The following is a 16,442-nucleotide window of genomic DNA, read 5'->3' as shown; positions in this document are numbered from 1 at the left end:
TCATGCTGTAGATTATATCCCTAAAAAACAGGATAGACCTGCAGAATTTTTCTGTATGTTGTAGCTCATCCTGAGAAGTATCCTCGCTCTGCCTGTCATAGAAGGGCAAGGAGCCCAAACCTAGAATCCTAGAATCCTTAGAGTTGAAAAGGAACCTTTAAAGGTCATCTAGTCCAACTCCCCTGCAATGAACAGGGACATCCACAGCCCTATGCTGGGTTTACAACTGACTTTTTCCCAATACTTTATACTTATTTTTATGCTCTTAGTATCACACTAGAACTTTCTTAACACTACAGTGTATTACGTAACTGTCATTCTGGAACTATAGTTCTAGATTATGTATGTCTCTGTTTCTCAGAATTTATCTGCCACACTATACAGCTTTTAGTCAGTCAGTGACCCAATTATCATTCTCCATTACAGATTCTCATCTTCTTATGAAGTCATGCACTGGAGGACTCAGAACTGAACACTATTCCTGTAGCAGTCTTAACAATGTTGAGGGCAAGAGCATACTGCTCACTCATGTTCAGCTTGTGCGTACCAAAACTCCCAGGTCTTTTTCTGCAGAGCTGCTTTCCGGTGAGGTGGCCTCCAGCATGCTTTTGTGCCCCCTGGGGTTGATCTTCTCCAAGTGGGAGAGTAGTGCAACTAAAATTTCTCTGAAAACTGTGGAAGTTATAGTAGGATGAATAGATCACCGAACAGTAGACAAGAAGTTAATCTTTATAGTGACAATAATTCTGAAGTACCTCTGCTACATCAGAAGCATGAATCCTGCTACAACAGGTTTCAGTTATTTCAGCTAAAGGAATCTTAAGAAGGAACCTATTTTGAAGAGTACTATGTGCCATGCATATGTAAAGCATAGGAATGGTATATTTTCAAGGAAGAGAAAGAAGAAAGAAGTGAAAACTGTGGAACTGAATGAATTAAAGCTGAGGAATCCATCATACAAATTCTGTTTTTTCTGGTTTTATTTCTGAGAAATGTCATTTTTATATTTAATGAGCCTCAATGGATTTTCTGCATCAGTATGACTCCTTTTGAAGTTAATGTTGATAACATCGTGCAGAATTACACATTGCACTACAAAATATTAGAAAAAAAAAATAGAAAATCTACCTTTCTTTTTTATGCACTTTTTTTTTTTTTTTTTTTTCCAACTACTAGCTCCTTCTGCTGAATGACAATGTGAATAATTGATCCTTGTTTTCTTCCTGTTTGCCAGGGATAATATTTGAGATCTCTCTCTAATTTTCCTTTGGTTATTTCTTTTTCAGGCTGAGTTTAGAAGCTAATTTTGTCATGACTCATACAAAAACGATTACAAGTTCTGATTATTGCTCACTCTTGAAAGAGTTCCAGGTTCAGTCTTTTGAGATGAGAGAATGAAAGCTACACTCAGCATTCAAGACAAAGACAGAGCTTGATTTTACATAATATTTCTCATTTTCATTCTTTCCTTTCCTAAAATTCCATCTGTAATCATGACGGTGTTTTAGACTAGTGAAAAAGAGCAGAATAGTACTGCTAAAAGGCAATGGAAACTATAATGGAAGCTAAAGATATAAAAGAAAAAAAAAGTCAAACAAGCATCATTTTTGCATATCATAGCAGAATGCCATAGCAGTAACTGCCAACAGTCAATAAGCTAACTAGTCATACAGATGTAGGTTTCAAATCCTTGATAGTGACACTGATAATTTTAAAGGCTCATTATTCAAAAAGGAAGCAAAAATTATGTTGTCTAAAGAGGAGGAGAGTACTGCCTTTTAGAGCAATCCCTAAAGGCAACAGTGGAAAAAAACTGTCCAAGAAGGAGCTGAAGAATGCTTGTGGCTGAAGACATCCATATGCATCTATAGTATCCACCTGAAGGCAAATGAAAAATTGTTTTGTCTCTTTCTAAGGGAATTATTTGATTATCTCCAAATAAAACCTGCGAGTAAATGAGCTTGGCCCATAATAAAGAAGAAAAACTGAGAGTAAGACAGTTTTATGAGTTAGACATTGTTAACTGAAATAAAAAGAATTTTACACAAGGTCTTAATATTAGATAATTTCTTAAAGTAGTTATTTTGACTTCGGTTAAAAAGATCAGAAGAAAATAAAAATAAACCATTAAGATGACACTGTCTTTTAATGATGATGTCCAATTTTTCTAGCAAAAAGTGCTAATTTGGAATCAAACCACTTTGTCAGTCCAACAAAACGTGTATCTTTAAGGGAATAATGACATTCCATGAAGTTTTCCTTAACCCCTCAGGAATCAAGTTAAGAAAGATGTTAACATAGCCATTTTGTCATCAAATCTCCTAGACAAGCAAAAATCATAGGTTGAAAAGACAGAGCCCAAGCATTTTCTACCATTGGAAATGGTGAGATTTCTGCCTCCTGAATATAATGAGTCAGAAGGACATGTGCAAAAGCACATGATAGCAGGCAGTATCTCAAGCAAAAGAAAGATTTTCAGTAAAGCTTCTCATAAGCATTTGCAGTTCTTCATTACATTAAATTGGCTGCTAAGTATTATTTGTTTTATATGCTGAACTTTTAGAACCTTTTCATAAAACAACCTGAAGTAGCATCACATGATATATGAATGTGATTGCTTATCACAGAATAAATGAAGAAAACCTTTGCCAAACTCCCATACTCTTATTACCGAATAAATGAATTATTACAATTAAAATAATTAGCTGAACGTAGAAGAGGGGAAGTTTTTAACTTTTCAGATCAAATTTTATTGCTTATGACATTAACGGAAAAAGGTATTATTGAAAAAAAAAGCATATTCAGGAACAAAATTTTCTCTCAAAAATGTAATGTGTAACCTACAGAAAATCAATCTTCTCTCTTATCTCTCCCTCTTTCTTCTCCCTGGGAAAAGAAAAAAAACATAGATTTTAATGATTCTTCAGCTATTGAGGTAAATATATGAAAGGCCACATTGTCAAAAATAGTGACAATCATGCAACATCTCAACATTTATGGATCTCTTACAGTATTAATTTGTGCACTGATCTATATACATAATTAATGTCTCTTGATATGCCAGAGAGCTAATGAGATTTTGTTACTTGCTTTTTACTTTAAATGCAATTTTTTTCCAATTCTTCTCTGTATCTCATTAAACAGATGTTTAACAGAACAAAAAAAAAAAAAAAAAAAGGCTTGACTCACTGAAAAATTATCACTGTCCTGGTTTCAGCAGTTTTTATCTCAACCCATGAATTCTACTTAGTTCTCTCTCAGTTCTCTCCCCACCCCACTGGGAGAAGGGGGCAAGTGAATGTGGGTGCTGAGCTGCATGCCACATTAAACCACAGCATATGGTGTCTAATTTTGTCATCTTAAGCACACCAGTATGGTTCAGGATCTGAAAGAAGGACTGTAAAGATTTAATGATAAGAGATATTATCTTTAAACCAAACAAAGCAAAATAAACAACACCACAAAAAAAGAACAGTTTGTTCAAGGAAATTGTCAAAAAAGAATGTCTTGAACAAGACATTGTCTAAACATACCTCAGCTCCAACTGTAAGTCAGAGGTCACTTCTGTGTAAATCTACTGATGTCCAACTAGGAAGATGCCTTCTCAAAGAAAATTAAAAGACATTTGTTGCCATTTTGACCTCTAGTTGAAAATGAGTTATTTTCCAGAATTCATAGATATTTTGTCTCCTAAATATGTCTGTTGATGCTGTAAGGAAATCACATATTAGCTATTTCATGGTATATTGGTAAATAAATAATAATAATACATTATATTATTCCTTTAATATTTATGATTTTATTTTATTTAAAAAATCTCTTTTGACTACCAATATATACTTATCTCACCAAGATCTTGCAAGAGCTTTGAAAATTTATTAATATATATTATTTTATACACCAGTTATGCAAGCTAATGTAATTACACAACTGCTTATTGCTTGTTGAAACAACGGCATTTGTTTAAGATATGTAGGTAATGAAAAATTATTCTGAAAATGACCTCTGTGCATCATTAGAAGGATGTATTTCTCATCTTCTCATTTTTCTGTTGCATATATATTGAACTGCAGGTCTAAGTTTTGCAGTCCTTTTCTTTCCTCTCTTTATATGAAAAGCTTTGAATACCTTCATTGTTTTCATCATGAAATATTTTGAAAAAAAAAAAAAAAAAAAGATTTCGATCAAACTCACTTCAGAAAAGTTTGTCCGTTTTCTTTTTAAGCACAACAAAGCAATGACTAGCAAATTTTACTTTTATATAAATCAAATCTATAGTAATTTGCTAGTCCTCCATAACTAAGAGAAGAATTAAAAAGCACTGTGTTCCCACAGTAATATTGAAACAATGATTCAATCCAACTAAAGTTCTAGGGCTATTTTATCAGATTAACTGGTTGCTTTCTGTGAAGTTATCTGTGCTGTGAGGAGGCATGAGAGAGAAAAAGAAAGAAAGCAACCAACAATAAAAAGTGGGAACTTCCAAAAGTGGTATCATATATAGAAGTTATCCTCGTGTCCTCCAGAGAGTGAGTTACTTAAAACTGCAGTGCAGCTGCTTACGCATTCAAAAGAACTGAGTCTGCTACCATCTGGGTTATTCACAACCTATGTAATAAACATATATATGTATGTATATGTATAAATGTACATATATATTTATGATATGCTGTCTTTGTCTAACTGTTATTTCTGCTGCCTTTGACCAAATCTTTACAAGTGGTGGCATGGTGCATGCTGAAAGACTTTTACAGAATATCTGGAAAATACTGGATTCTTCCTGCCTAAGTGCATGGACCATTATGAGACCAGGTTAAGTGGGCGTGAGTTATGTTGTTCTAGGCAGCAACCAAGAAATATCTCAAGTAAATGCCACAGTTCTAAATAAGTTGTTTTAATGGTTAACAGTAAAATACATTTTAATAGTCTGAACTTTTAGACACTTTAGCTTCCAGCAATTTTTTATGCTCGTCTGAAACATTAAAGAACCTTCTATTATAGGTGTTTTCCTACTGCTATAGGCAATTTTAGACTATGATCAAGCATTGTTTAATTTTGAAGGACTTAAAACAACAGCAGTTGAAGTCTTTCTATGTGAAGAGAGATTTCTAAGTCTTATGTCATTTTGTTGTCTTGATATTCTAGTTTTATTTCCTTCCTCATTAAAAAAAAAAAATTGAATATATTCATAACATAGCCAAATAACTAACGTAAAAATCTGCTTTCAAAAAACCCATTTAATGGATGGCATAAAAGCTTCTCAAATCTCAATTCTAATGAGTAAATTCAAACATATAACATGACTTCTCTGTATCATTATGTATAGTCATCTTTTTTTTCCTTCCTGGAACTATGTTCTTAAAAACTGAATATCTGACTATATCTAATTTTCCAAGCAAAACATTTTGCATAAGTAATCAAAATTATCAACATTTGCTATTATAATTATTGATCTTAAGATAAAAAATATTTTTTGATGATAAAAAAGGGATTGTCTTATTTCTATAAAAAACAAAGAACTTGACTTTTCCTCCAAATCACATATCACCCCTGATACATTCAAACTAACCCCACTGGAATTAACTGCAGGATCTGATCTGAAAAAGACATCCCATTAAACAATTTTTATTTAAGTTATACTCTGAAGTTCACATATTATTCTATTCAGTATAAATAGAAGTAATAGTGAAGTATTCTGCAAAAGTCTAAAACCTGTAACAAGTATTCTGAACAAATTGTAAATGTTTTAAAAGCAACAGAATATATGTTATTTTATTAAAAAAAAAAAAGTACTTGTGTTGATTTTTTAATTGCATTCAATCTATGATATGTAGTAGGAATTGAATAACTAGGTATGTGCAATTCTCATCAATATTCCAGTGCCTTATTTAGCACCTCTTTAAAACATTTTTGTGCTTTCTTGTTTACCCCAAACCTTCTGAAATATTAATTGCAATTTTTTGTTTGTTTGTTTGTTTTCGGATATATTTATTGAATGTCCTAATGCTGTCAGCACATTGGCATTCTTCTCCCTTATAAGGCTGTCCCTCTTCATTCAGTTAACAGCAGTGCTGTTGATGTAACAGCCCATGAAAGGTGGCTGAACATAATTGCATGCAGTGGTGTGCTTCTCCTGACCTCTTCAGCTAAAAGCCCGTTATGAAAAGTACAAGGGCTAAACAGCTCTGACACCTAAAGTACCAACTTAAATAGTTCCAGAGGAAAACAGCTTTACACAGAATAAAGAGTTTCCTACCAATGGATGGTTTCAGTTCCTAAGTGAAATCAGAGCAGAGGCAAAGGATGAAGAGGGCATCTTGATCATGAGAGCACAGAGGAGATGTACTAAGTACACTATAGAAAATTCACTATGTAAGTTCTACTGTTTACAAAGCAATCTGACTGAAATCCGACTTAGCCAGGACCTGATGTTTTGTACTATGCAATTCCTCTTTATTCAGCGTAGGCTCATTGTAAGAGACTATTCTTTTATATCATTGACTCAAAGTTTGCTGAGGAACAAGTCCAGGCAAGTCCTGGGCAAAGGCAGAGAAATCTTTTATCTTGAGGACACTGATGGACAGGTCCTGGCTAAGGATTGTGAAATCCTCTAAGGAGCACAGATGGACAAGGCCAGGGGCAACAAGAGAGAGACAAGCTGCTGCTAATGGCCGGGAAACGGTCTTTTTGTGTGGACTTATCTCGAGGAAGATGGCCATCTCAGGAGGTATGCACATGACTCTTGCTCAAGCACCCAGGGATGTCACGTAGGCAGGAGAAAATGGAGGGGTTTTCTGCCATCTGATCCCTCACCACGACAGACTAGAGAGGGGTTTTCTGCCATCTGATCTCTCACCGCGACTGACGAGAAGGGTTTTCTGCCATCAGATCCCTCACCACGACGGACTCGAGGTTTGTGCCATCAGATCCCTCACTACGGACCGTATGCTGACGGACTTCCCTGGGCCTGCTACCTGAGACCTGCTGCTTCCTCCCAGACTTACTCTGCGGCTTCTTCCTGGACCCACCCGGTACCTGCACCCTCTCGTTGCCCAAGACCAGCCTCGCTGCTCCTGCCCTTCGGCCTCCGACCGTCGGAACGTCGTGCAACGGGACTGCTGCCGGATCCTGGTGGTGACTATCCCCGCTTTACGCAATTCTTGCTTCTTTCTATCTTTTCCTATCGCTCGCCTTCCCTTCCCCATCACCCCAATCCGTAATAGTGTCCGTCCTCCCCTTTCTTCATCTCCCTTATTAACATTTGTAATAAACTGGTCGGACCAACATTTGAACCGTTGTTTCTTAATCTCACGCCGGGCATACATATTTCAAAGAACCTCCTCTCCCTCCTATAAATTGGAGCGGGACACTCATATAAAGAAAAAGTGAAGTAACGTATATTGTTTTCCCTTAATATCTGATTTTTTTTTTAATGCTGCTGATGAAGAAACAAAATTCAACACTATAGGAGATTTTTTTTTTTCATTTATTCCCTTAGAAAGAGGGAAAAAATGATTCTTATTTAGATAGTAATTGTCCAAAGTTGCAAAATATCTAGCTACAGAACCAGTTAAAAATGCTCCAAAAAGTAGTATTCCCAAATTCAAGAGAGCATGGGGCCTATTTTACTGTTTAAAGCAATCCTATAAACCACTCTAAGTTTGCATCATTAAGGTATTGACAAATGACAAAGATGATACATGACCTGGAAAATTCTTTAAGTATCCAGAAAGAGAGAAGTTACACACTTCTGTAGACAGAAGATTTCTGTCATAACCCCAGTATTTCCTGCTCTGCAGGTTTTTGTATCCTTATGCTGAGATTCTTCATTTTCCCTGGGAAACACTAATGAGAACATCAATGTCATTCATTTCAGAATTGTACTGTAAGACATCTAAAAGCTAGCTACCTCTGATACAAGTGAATTCTATCTGCATGTGACATGGGGTAGTTTTAGACCTGATTTTGATAACTGCAGTTGTGTAGTACTCTGCCTGAGCTAATGAACACTCCAGAGAGAATGTAAGTAAAGATGCATTAAATATATGTTTATAATGAAGCCTATTTCAGAGCAAATTGGCATTGTCAAAAGCCTAAGGAAATCTTGTCATAATTCCTCATGAATATGAGTAATCATTTTAATCACATTTTTCTGTACAACCCTGTTAACTCATGAATCAGTGGCAAAATAAATGTAGTTTTGTCATGTAGATGAAACTCCAAAACTTAACAAATGAAGCATTATACTCATGCCCAGCCAGGTTTAACACAGCAAGAACACATATAAAAACACACTCACAAAACCCAGCAATTTGAGTCTAGAACTTGTTTTATCTGCTAAGTAGAATGTTAAAGCAAAAAGTAAGGAGGAAAACCTCTGCACTTACTCTTGATAGTTCTCATACAAAGGAGATCCAGACACTGTACAAAAGGAATTGGTAGAACTCAGAATTGGATATAGACTTAAAAAGCACATGACTCAAAGCTATACACTAGATTATAGAAATGAAATAGAATGTCTGAAAAAAAATTCCAGAGAGTAGAAAGAGCAGGAAAATCACTGGAAACTGAATTTGTATTGTTTTATGTTTCAGTTTTAGCTTAGATAAACATATAAGAGTTTCAGAGTTGAACAAAGGTTCTTTACTTTACTCTTACTTTCAAATTTAAGAAACTTTCTCTTTTTTTGCTCAATAAATAAGCACATTAAGGAGAAGTTTTGTGTTTTTTCTCATACAAACTGATGAACATTAGTGTCTCATATATGAGCTGTGATTGCAATGGTATAAGGTAAATGGAATTGTAACACTGCAAATTTGCAATAGTGTCTCCACAAACTACACTTTATCATATACTAACTACTGTGTACAACTGTGTGTAATCATGTATAAACATACATAATGTCAGGACACTTTCCAAAAATAAAAGAGGGAGCAAACATCATTTATGACTATCCATCAAAATGCTCTTTTAGCCTCCCATAATAGGGACACCTAAACAACCTGAAACATCTGAAGGGAAATCACACATCAAAGACAATGGACAGCAAGTTGAAAGAAGAGTAGAGTATCTGCAAGATTTCTGCAACACAGCGAATTTCCAGTATAATAGGATTTTATGGACATAGCATCCAATGACAAGAACATCTACTTTAATTGAACTCTGGGGACCATGTTCAAGCAATCTCCTTCAGACACTGCTTTCAAGCATTGAATAAGGGGATTAAAAAACATTCATACGTATGAGATAACTTCTCAGAGGTGCAAAAATTCTGCATGAGGAGGGATATATTTTTTTGTACTTCACTGAATGATGTCAGAAAGCAAGCTAATCTCACTGAAAAAAGGATGACTGACACCTTTGAAAAGACAGTAATCACAGGAGTCAGCTTTGAACCTAAAGAGGGCTACCCAAGTAAATAGAGTCATTGAAGAAGGCCCTAATTAACTATATCAAATGTGATACTAGAATATCTACTGTTGTTGTTGCTGTTTGTTTTTGTTTTGTTTTGTTTTTGCTGAATTCCAGGAAAATGGGATAATTACTCAAAGAGGGGTAGCTGATGGATGCAAATACAGTTTGCCTTGTGCAAGGAATGTTCATCTATATTAAAGAAATGATCTTTTGTGTTGCTGTTGTGGCGTACTGTCAGGAGTTATTCATGTGTGTGAAGTAGCTCTACATTATATGAAACACACAAGTTTAAGAAACTTGCTCCTGTGTACATGTTCTGCGTAGGACAGATATGCTCTTCATAGAACTGTCAGTTACTGTAAGCAATAAAAATCCTGATCTCCTTTACTTTAGATGTTCCATATCAGGCTACAGAAATGAATAACAAAGCTTTATGCAACATTACAAATTCTTTCACAGTTCTGAAATGTTTTTCATTTTCTTGCTGCTGTAATGACAAGTCTCTGGAGAGTGTTTCTTTCACTCATAGCTGTTTTTTTGGCCTATGTTGCTTATATGGTAAAATACCTCATTACCCTCTAGATTCCCTGAAGGCTTATTTTTTGAAAACTGGGAACTTATGAAAATGCCTCAGTGTTGCAGACTTTTTCCATTATTTTACATTTAGATATGAATTTCCTTGGTGTCAGATAATTAGTTAATTTTAATAATAAATAAGTATTAACATTGAAACTACACATAATCATTAAACAGTACGGAATAAAAATGAAAAATGTTAGTATATTCTGTAGTTTTCAAAATTAAAACTAACAAAAAGGATTCTTCTAGCCAGCTGAGCCTTCTGGTTTTAATTTCTGGGATTTCATTTATTACTGCAGAAAATACTTCTGTGTCTGATAAAAGGGAAAAAAATGTGAGTACAAAAACTAACACTCAGTATTTACTCAATTCGTTGTTAGTAAAGTGTTTCTACATTTTCCCTGTGACAATGTAGATTACATTAAAATCAACTGGGTTTCCAGAACAGGAACAGAGAAGATATTTTCCCCTTATTTATTTATTTTTTACTAGTGTTTCTATTGTACTTGTTACTATTCTTCCACCTTCAGGATTTTGTTTCTGTTACAATCACTTCAGTATAAACACATAAAATGTTCTCCATCATATGAAAAACAGAAAGCAATCTTCTTCCTACATAGATGAGTGTTTTTTTTTTTTTCACCCTTGAATAAAATAAAATAAAATAAAATAATACAGAAGTTGAAATTGGAAAATAGCATTAAATGAAGCAATCTTAAATCTCCTGTATACATTCTGACTATTGTGGGATATAATCTCTCACAAAGAGAGCAGGGACAATCACAATTTGCTAAATTCCTGACAGTGTTATTTGAGGCCTGAATCAAAAAGATTTTTGAATAAACATGTGTCTCCACAATTAACAGTTAAATGTCATGATTATATTTTAAACCAATAGTGGGTATATTTTTAGAGGAAACAGAATCCTAGTGGCACTTATTATCAGTCCTCTTCTCTGAATGTTCCTCGAACAATTAAACCATTCTAACATCTTGAAAACAGTAGAAAGAAAGGTCTTTTCCTATTTTCCTATTCCTTTACACTCACTCATCCTTGTTCAACCACAGAACTGAGTGAAAACCTTTTTCAAGAAAACAAAATTTTCATAATTGATGGGTTTTTAAGATAAAAGCACTGTAGACAGTAAAAAGCAAGAAATGCTTCAACTATTTTCTACAGAAATATTTTGGAGTACAAATTATGGTGATATTAACTCGAGTATCAGAGGTACAAAAATCTAAGTGTAAATTGGCTAAATTAACCTTAGTGCTGAGATTCACCTTCAGTTTTAAATCCATTAGCACGGACTGTGTCTACCAACCCAGACATGTGCCAACAAACATACTAGTAGGAATCTAAAGTTTTGGAATGAACTTCTTCCCTCCCTTGGGCTATGACAAACAGAGATACTACAATTCCTGGACCTCATTAGAAGTTAGCTCTGGATATGTATCTTCCAGAGCTGACTTCTAATGAGGTCCAGGAATTGTCTTTGGAAGAAGACTACAGGAGCACAGTTGAAGTGTAGATATAAAATTTCTCTTTTTGTTCTGGGAAAAATCCACAGAAATTTTCTATTTTGGCTTTAAGTGAAAGGAAAGCTCTGCCCTCCTTAAGGGAGCTATTTAATTTTTTGTATTCATTAAGATACTAGCCTTGTTATACATCATTAAAATTCAGATATTGTGTGCTTAAATAAAACGATGAAATAGCTCTTAAAGCCTTTTCATAATGTGATATTTGAAGACATCTGAAGCTTAGAATTTCTTTTGAGAAGATTTGAGAAAAAAATAAGAAAAAAAATCTACTAAAAGGAGGAAAAATTACAGGATGACTCAGATGTAAAATGTAATTGTCAGAAAATGATGTGAATTATGTAAATTATGAAAGATCCCCAAACTTCTTCAAGCATTATATCTCATTATATCTTCTTGGTTATGGCTCTTGCTTCGGATGTCAGGAGTAAGTTTTCAGTTTTTAATTCTCCATTCCTTGGAAAAGAAAACTATTCATCTAAATTATTTTACTCTCTACTCATTGTTTGCTAGGACAAATTACATTTTTCAAAATGCCTTTGTTTTGATAAACTTTTTAGTTTACAAGCAATGGATCGATGAAAACATTTGCACTTACAAGTAGTGAATAATAGTTTGGGTTGTTTTAATATTATGCTATTTATTTCTTCAGAAGAACTTCAACTTATTTGCCTGTAAGGTAAATGAACAAGTTTAAGGATATAAAGTCCTCAAAGCTCCATAGTAGAGAATTTTGATGGGCACTTGGCCACAGGGCACCTTCAAAACCCAGCTCGGATCAAGAACAGCCCAAACATCCCTAGGACCTGCACAGGAGGGGCAGCCTACCACCTGTCACCTATGGTGACCATCAGTGGCAAAACAAACAAACAAAAAAAGACAACAAAGTCTTGGAACCTTCTGAACAGAGGATAGATTTTGCTTTCTGTGGAAAAGGCATTTAAAAGCTTCTGAACTTGTGAGACAGCTGAGATACCAAAGAGAGAACTTCCAGGAAGCTTGGAGACTGAGTGAAGAAGGGAAAAGTCACAAAAATGACGGAAAATGTCTATACAAACAAATCTGAAAGGAAGTAGGAAAAAAAGGAACTTTTCCTAAGGAGTTTGAAAAACTGAAAAGTACTCAGGAAGGTAGAAGAGAATAACTTTTTAAACTCTGCCTCGAGGAACTGGAATGGGATGTGTGAATGTATGATCTGATGATATTAATACGACTTTATCAACTATATTGAAACAGGCTTTTTCTCCTGGGATGAAGTGCACATAATAGCTTCTGTAGTTTATTATAAGTCTCACTTTGCAGTGTGCAGGCACTCTGCCTCAAGGAAGAATAATGGAACTTTCCCATTTCTAGAAGTGCATGTATGCAGAGCATGAGGTGTTGACATCCATGAGATCTTGCCTGTTTATTCATGATCATGGATTTTCTAGTGGCCAGCTTCTAGTGTAGAAACCCTTACATGTATCAGGTTCAAGTAACTTCAAAATGCTTACTCTTTACAATACCAGATATCAATTTAAATACAAATCCTACATTGTTTTGCCCCATCCTGAAATTACGCCTCAGACACCTCACATTTTTCCACATTCTCTTTCTGCACCTTTTCTCAGTGCATGGCCATTCTTCTGAGCCTGGAAGATTTGGGACAAAGAAACACTTTAGAAATTGCAGTCGATTTGAATGATGCAGATTTTCACATGAACATATGTGGATATGTTCATCTTCAATGCAAAAGTGCCTGAGATTCCCAGTGAACTCCTAGGAAAGAGTTTTTGACTCATCTAGTCAAAGTGAAGTAAATCACCATACATTTACTTTGTGCTAGTGTATCAGGAGAGTCAGATATCCTACTAATTCTGTGAACTTATTTAGATGCAGAAGGTATGGGATTCCATAAATTTATAATCAGAATGGCAGTTATGTCCAGAAAAGGCTGTTTATTATGAGAACACTGCAAGCTTATTTGAAGTTCAGGGTTATCCTAACCTTAACAACACACAAAACTGAAGTAGATGGAAAAGCAGTATTACATTCTCAATCTGTTCTTTTCACCACTTATTTTGTACAATAGAACATGCTTTAAAATTGATCTGTTCCTGAATTTTTTACCATTATGCAAAATTTTGTATTTTGATCTTTAAAATACTCATATAGGATATGCACATCTTATCATAGAGAATCATAACTACTTATCATAGAGAGGATGCACTTAAGGATATTTATATGGCTATGTCATCAATATCCTTCTTCATTTGACATCCCAATGAAGATCTACTTACTCTACTTAGTGAGTTCAGAATTCTATTTTACTTCTTCTGGATACACTTTAGAGAAAAAGTCAATAACAGGTTATAAAAAGGAAAGAACTCAGTCCCAAACCACAATCATTTCCTCCTGAGAAAAATAAAACAAATAAAAAATCTAAGTTTACTGAACTATCAATAAATGTACACAATTCTGCATAAGTAGCCTAATGTTTTTTCCAACAGTACCAAATTAACCTTTAACACAGATTTTAAGATTTATTTTTCACATAAATCTTCCTTCAATCCACATATAAAGTTCCAGGGTTAAGACTCCATATTTACATGATAGACCTGCCTGCCTTCAATGGAACAAAAGAGTTATTACAAAGCATTCCAGAAGCTAATCTAGGAAGATCTAACATACTATGTGCTATTATAACTTAAAGTTCTTTTACTGAGAAGCATCCTTTTGCAGGCAAGGGTGGCAGTGAGATAAGGATGTCAGCTGAAGTCAACAAGACTTCTCAGAAGATGGAAGTTTCTTCAGTGTTTTGATAAATTAAAACCATAATGTTTTTAATTTAAAACAACTACAATGAAGAAATTTCCCTGTGGTATAACTATGCAGTGATCTGATTTATGCAATCTGCCACCTTGTTATATTCTCTTGGTTGCCAAGCAGCCAAGAATGAATTTAAAATTTAAAGCTTCTGAACAACTATGACAACAAAAGAATTGGAATATTGAATTAAACTAGATCTTAAATAGGTACTGAAGGGGGCATACTATGGCATATCTCCAGAAAAATTCACCTCCTTCCTAGTCTAATAAAAAGCATAGGGAAAGTAAATCTTTGGAGTTATGTGAAATAAGACTTAGGTATTTGAGAAAGGCATAATTTAACTTCCTTTCAATACAATCATATATTGATTACACAGGAAAATAAAAATGATGCCCTCTTTTGCCTTGAATATGTCAGCAATCCAAAACTAATTTCTCCCATGTTCTTCCTAACTACATTTTTTTTCCTCAAGAACCCATTTCTTGCTATTTACTTGACTGTTCTTTCTTCTTTTTGCTGTTACAGAAAAATATATACTGAAACAAGAATAATTGTTGTCCATACTTTGAACTTTTTTTTACAATTTCTTTAAATCTTGCCTGCATTGTATACTCAGAGTCATTTAATTAATCACCTTGTCTTATAAATCCCAATTTCAGTGAAAAAAAATAGTAGAATTCAAACACACTTGCACAGCTTCTGGTTACAGTAACAGATTGTTTGAGAATACTTACTCTCTTTAGATATAATGAAATAATTTGAAAAGCTATTATTGACCCTGATTAAAAAAAAAAAAAAAAAAAAAAAAAAAAAAAAAAAAAAAACCAAGTACCTGAAGAAAAAAAAGCAACTGTTGTTCACATAGATTGGTCTTCTTCATTTTGTTTTTATTTACTATGAATTCATTCTATACACATCTCAGAAATGCAGAAGAACTCCAAACAACTACTAGGTACTTCTCAGTTGCAAAATAAACTGAATTGTCCCCACAGCAGCTTGTATTCTTAACTGGTAAACAAAAGTAAACTGATATAACATCTCAAAGAAACACAGATAAGAGGGGCAAAATCTTGTCTAACAACCAGAATTTGCTAACTTCTCAGGTGTCAGAATGTGTATATAATTATGGCCCATAATAACCCAGTTCCATCAGAGTAAGTCATGTTAGAACATATAGTCACTAGAAGTACTGACAGTTGAATTGGATCACTTTAACAGGGGTCAAATAGGAATGTACATATCTGAAGGCTGGTCCTTCCACCAGAAGGTGCTGAAAAGTAGGTGAGACAAAGAATCTCTTCAAGTATTTTAGCTTTATCTGGAAAAAAATACTACCAGGTCTATAATAAAAGAAGAAATCTGATGAATTAATTCTTCCCAAGTCTTCAGGAAGCATTAATCAAAAAACCAAACTACTTTTTGTACACTATATTAAAAATTTTAATATCTGGGTTCTAATAACACTGACATCTTTCTGAACAATGAATAATTTTAAAGAAATTTTTTCCTCTGGAATTTTTAACTACCATAGTGCTAGTCAGATTCGATGGTATGGTTAAGATTCATTCCTCTTGCTACATTCTTCTGTTTCTTCTGATAGTGTTCCTAGTTAAAAAAAAAAAAAAAAAAAAAAAAAAAAAAAAAGAATTAGTTTAAGATGAGAAGCTTTTCTTATTAACATTGGAACATTTACGTTTTCATTTCTTTTCCTCCACCACAAGCTATTAAAGCTTCTACTGTACTTTATGCCAAAATAAAATAAAGTTGCAGATTCAAACATTTAAGTAATGCTTTCATGCAATTAGAGATGTGTTAAGCCGTTCAAAACAAAAATAAGTCAAAGCCATCCGTATCCTGTGCCAAGACAATTTGAGAACAATCTGCCTTTGTAAAAACAGGTAGGAAAACTCTATTTTCAAGAATAAAAAGCAATTGGCTTTTTAAGAAACCAGTGAGATTTGGGTTTGATATTTGCTGCTGAAATCTCTAGTAGTTAATGAGTCATATCTCTTTGCTTCAGTCACCTTGCCTTGACTGACACAACACAACATGACACAAACCACTGAACAGTCAGCCAAAAGATCAGAACACATGCATTTTACGGAA

The 16,442-nt window shown here is 34.2% G+C and overlaps 1 long non-coding RNA gene across 2 annotated transcripts in view; it reads right to left on the bottom strand.

The window, feature by feature from the left end:
* Positions 1–1,162: 1,162 nt before the first annotated feature.
* LOC101750813 overlaps positions 1,163–16,442 on the bottom strand; it is a 29,391-nt gene continuing 14,111 nt past the window's right edge. Inside the window, exons 2-5 of one of the 2 annotated variants that reach the window (XR_005849633.1) lie at positions 15,863–15,941; positions 3,534–3,709; positions 2,845–2,886; positions 1,163–1,878 (exon numbers count right to left, since the gene is read on the bottom strand). This is a non-coding gene — a long non-coding RNA (uncharacterized LOC101750813). Of the gene's footprint in view, positions 1,879–1,955; positions 2,887–3,533; positions 3,710–15,862; positions 15,942–16,442 lie in introns of those variants that run through there. The other variant, XR_005849632.1, reaches the window with a different exon arrangement.

Source organism: Gallus gallus, chromosome 1 (assembly GCF_016699485.2).
Source record: "Gallus gallus isolate bGalGal1 chromosome 1, bGalGal1.mat.broiler.GRCg7b, whole genome shotgun sequence".
NCBI classification, from domain to species: Eukaryota; Metazoa; Chordata; class Aves; order Galliformes; family Phasianidae; genus Gallus; species Gallus gallus.
Note: the sequence above shows the minus strand (reverse complement) of the source record. Positions and strands in the feature narration are given on the sequence as shown.